Source organism: Gossypium arboreum, chromosome 8, assembly GCF_025698485.1.
Source record: "Gossypium arboreum isolate Shixiya-1 chromosome 8, ASM2569848v2, whole genome shotgun sequence".
Taxonomy (NCBI): domain Eukaryota; kingdom Viridiplantae; phylum Streptophyta; class Magnoliopsida; order Malvales; family Malvaceae; genus Gossypium; species Gossypium arboreum.
Window position 1 is genome coordinate 11,553,208 of NC_069077.1, and position 4,435 is coordinate 11,557,642.

Below are 4,435 nucleotides of genomic sequence, written 5' to 3' on the forward strand. Positions count from 1 at the left end.
AGTACAGTATAGGTGGATTTTTCCTTATGTATTGTCTTCATTCAATCGATTTTTCCAAAAGCAATTCCCGAATTCCATTCTCTGTGCGTTCTTAGTTTAGATAATTAGTTAGTTAAAACAAAAACCTCTTTATTCTTACGCTAGATAATAAAAAGACAGTCATTACTAGTACTTTTAGTTCCTTTGGGTTCGATAATCCGGTCTTGTTAAAACTATACTACTGTTCGATAGGTACACTTGCCTACATAGCGATAATAGTTAGTTCAAGAATGAGTAATTATAAATATTTAAAACCTATCACGAAATCACGCGATCAAGTTTTTGGTGCAGTTGCCGGGGAACTAAAATATTAGGAACACTCAATTTTTATTACTTTAGCCATTTATTTTTTTTGCACTTTAATTTATTATTATTATTTATTAATTTACTTTTTCCTTTTCTTGGCAGGTTTTTATAGTTTATGACTAGAAGAAATCCGTCAGGACTATTACTTTTTGACGAAGAAATCAATCGTACAGTTCGCAAAAATCAAAGAGAAATAAGGTGAAGCTTAAGATACACAGAGAACGAGACAGAAGACGATACTCAACCCCCAACCAAAGAGATGGCTGAAAACCAACCAATCAGCTACCCCCTGCAATTGCGGTTAATTAAAATCCTGCTCCACGCACTATGTATGATTATGCTAAACCTTCTTTAACAGGAACTGAATCGAGCATAATTAGACCCGCTGTAGTTGCAAATACTTTTGAATTAAAACCTAACACTATTCAAATGATACAGTAATTTGTTTAGTTTGATGGTTTACAGGATGAAGATCCCAACGCTAATTTAGCCAACTTCTTAGAACTATGCGATACATTTAAAATTAATGGTGACTCTGATGATACCATTCGTCTTCGGTTATCCCTTTTTCATTGAGGAACAAAGATAAACAGTGGTTGAACTCGTTACCACGAGGGTCAATTACTATTTGGGAACAAATGACCGAAAAATTTTCACTAAAATATTTTCTACTGGCTAAAATGGCTAAATTACATAATGATATCTCTTCTTTTGTGCAGATGGATTTAGAAACACTCTACGATGCATGGGAGAGATACAAGGACCTTTTGAGAAGGTGCTCTCACCATGGGTTACCGCTTTGGCTACAGGTTCAAACGTTCCATAATGGCCTGAATCATTTGACTCGACAAATGGTTGACACAGCTACTGGCGAAACCATCAATAATAAAACACCTGAAGATGCCTATGAGTTTATAGAGGAGATGTCACTGAATAACTATCAGTGGCAAGTGATGAGGACAAAGCCAACGAAAATAGCCTGCGTTTATAATGTCGATTCGGTCACCATGCTCTCTAATCAGGTAGAACTCTTAAATAAAAAGATTGGTGGTTTTCATAGTTCTTTACAGGTTCACCCAGTAATGCAGTGCGAAGCAAGTGGAGGTGTAACAAGCCATTCGGAATACCAACCTTATGGCCACAACATGGATAACGAGCAATTAAACTACATGGGTAATAATCCTCGACCTCAAAACAATCCATATAGTAAGACTTACAATGCAGGTTGGAGGAACCATCCCAATTTCTCGTGGAGCGGTCAAGGAAATTGAAGACCACAACCACCTCTAGGCTACCAACAACCACCCTATCAACAACAAAAGAAGCTGAACCTTGAAGAGATGCTCTCAAAGTTTATTTTGGATCTGGAATATTTCTAACTTTGGTCCTTGTGCATTTGCCCGCATTACGCATTGGTCCTCATTTTGATTTCAAAAGTTTATTTTATTTATAAATTATTCCTTTCATTTTAGTTTTATTTTAATTGAGTTTTTTTTTCATTTTATTTTAAAAGATCCATTTCACATTCATTTTTTATTCTTATTTACTTATTTTTATATTTTGAGTTACTTTAATAATTATATTTTGTTTTTTTAAAGGTCATTAGTGTAATTTTTATATCATATCATTTAAACATTTTGTATAATATTTTATATAAATGTTCTTATACATTATTATATATATAATTCATGATGGAGTTAATTTTATTCTATGTATGTTATTAATCTTATGTTATCTTATACATAATTTCTTTAAAAGCTATTCACATATTTTATTATATATCTTTGTTATTTAACGGAAAATTCTACATATCTTATGTATTAGTTAAATTATTATTGCATATAAATATATATTGGAACATATGTTTGATCTATATACATCATTATCCATGTTATTTTATGCATATAGTTTTTTTTAAAAATCCATTTGTATACATAATTATGTTTTTAAAATTTATTACATATATAATTTATGATAAAATTAATTTAATCTTATATGCATTATTAACTCCATGCTATTTTTACAAATAATTGCCTTTAAATCTATTTATGTATATATATATATATATATGTTTTGTAAATCTATTATGTGTATAGTTTATTTCCTAGAATTATATCTTATTATGAATTTTATTATCATTTCATATTTTATATATTATTTAAATTCTCCTTTATGGTGTGTATTGTCAATTTTAAATAAATTTATGTTTTTTAACATTTTGTATATTACTTGATTCAAATGTTTTCATTATATAACATCTATTTTAATGATTATATCCCTAGTCTTCTTACATAAATTATTCCAAAATTCATCAATTCATCTTCATATGTCATGTATATTATGTGTTCATCAATTCGTAATTATTTTAAAAGTTGTCTTATATCACGTCAGCTTCTAATTTCATTTTGTTTTGTACATTTTGATTTGATTGTTTTATATTATGCTCTGTATATCATTGTTGCATACCATTTATTCATTTTTTATTGTTATATCAATTGTTCTCCATCCATACTTAAAAAATTGGTTACATTTTTTGATTAGTCATATTTAACTGTTTGTTTTGTTGGTTGGTTAGATAAGGTTGTGTCATATTCATTCACCAAGTATTTTACTTTATGTGTGCATATTATCCCATGTTTATTATTCCTTTTTTTTACACAAATGTTGCTTTTTAATTTCCAATTTTTTTAAAAAAATTAATTATCCCATCTTGTTTCAAGTCAAATAAATGTGTTTTGAGCTAGTTTACAATTTTTTTATTTAAAAATTCTAAAAATAAGGCAATGTTCAATGTTTGGAAATTCGAGAAATCGTGCCCTACCGTGCTAGGTTTCGATTTTTCGTTAGACTAAATAATTGGACATCCTTCTGTAATTTTCAACGTATGAGCTTTTGGATGTCAAAAATCAATCGTGTTTTCAAAGTTATAAAGAATCGTGTCTTATCGTGCTGGATGTGATGCTGTATACCTTTGAAACGAGAGAATTTTGATGACCAACTTGAACCACTCGAATGTTTTAAAAGGTACCATATTTCAATTTTTTTTTTTAAAAAAAATCTTAGACATAAGGATAGCACTTAATCAATCTGGTACCAATTTTTGGGCGTAGTGGGGGTGCTAACCCTTCCTCATACGTAACCGGCTCCCGAAGCTTTAATTTTGTTATTTGATGATTTTATCAAATAATTTTAAAAGAAATTGATTTTAGGACCAAGTTGTGAAAAAAGATTAAAACTTAAGGTTTTCTATTAAATTATATTTATCAAAGGCTGTGTAATAGCTTAGAATATTTAGATTTAATTGAGAAAAATTAGCTTATTTGATGGGCTAATTAGTGAGGGACTAAATTGTAAAAATTGTAAAAGTTGGGGTAACTGTAAAATTTTGAAAATTGAGAGGTATAAACTGTAAAGTGCATTAGAATTGAAACATGTGCTAATGAATGAATAATTTTACATTTTAGATCAAGATCCCGCAGACCAACATGAAAAAGGGAAAACAACCGAATAATTCTCGAACTACAACAAACTTACAATTTAGCCCAGGTAAGTTCGTATGGTTAAATTTTAATGTTATATGTTAATTGATGAATGGTATTTTGTATTTATTCGTAACATTTGTTGAAAATTAAATTATATGTTAAAGTTATGAAACTCAATCATGTGTTTGAAGGGAATGAAACGCAGGTTTGAGTACAGTCGTTCAGTATAAAAGAGGAAGTGACGGTAAATTACCCAAGTAAACTGAGGTTCAGCATTTGTTGTGAACTCTCGTGTTTGCTTTCCACTTAGCTCTCATGAGCTTTAGTCAACTCATATGATTTTCAAATTAACCCCTCTGGGTTTCAATTTAGTTTTTCCGAGCTTCAGATTAACCTTTATAGGTTTTTGTTTAGCTCCTATAAGCTTCCGTTTAACCCTTATGGGTATTCGTTTAGTACTTATGTGCTTCTGTGTAGGTATACGATGTACTCATATTCGTAAGTCGTTTCCAGATTCGGTAAGATTGATAAGTGATATTTGAAATTAGTATATGAGGACTTATAGTTATTGATGGTTTTGATGTGAATTAAATGAATTCATCAATTGA

General features: G+C 29.8%; 1 non-coding gene across 1 annotated transcript; it reads right to left on the reverse strand.

The window, feature by feature from the left end:
• Window positions 1-1,032: 1,032 nt before the first annotated feature.
• LOC128280325 (small nucleolar RNA R71) lies at window positions 1,033-1,138 on the reverse strand. Its single transcript, XR_008270505.1, has one exon. It is a non-coding gene; the product is annotated as a small nucleolar RNA R71 (small nucleolar RNA).
• Window positions 1,139-4,435: the final 3,297 nt, after the last annotated feature.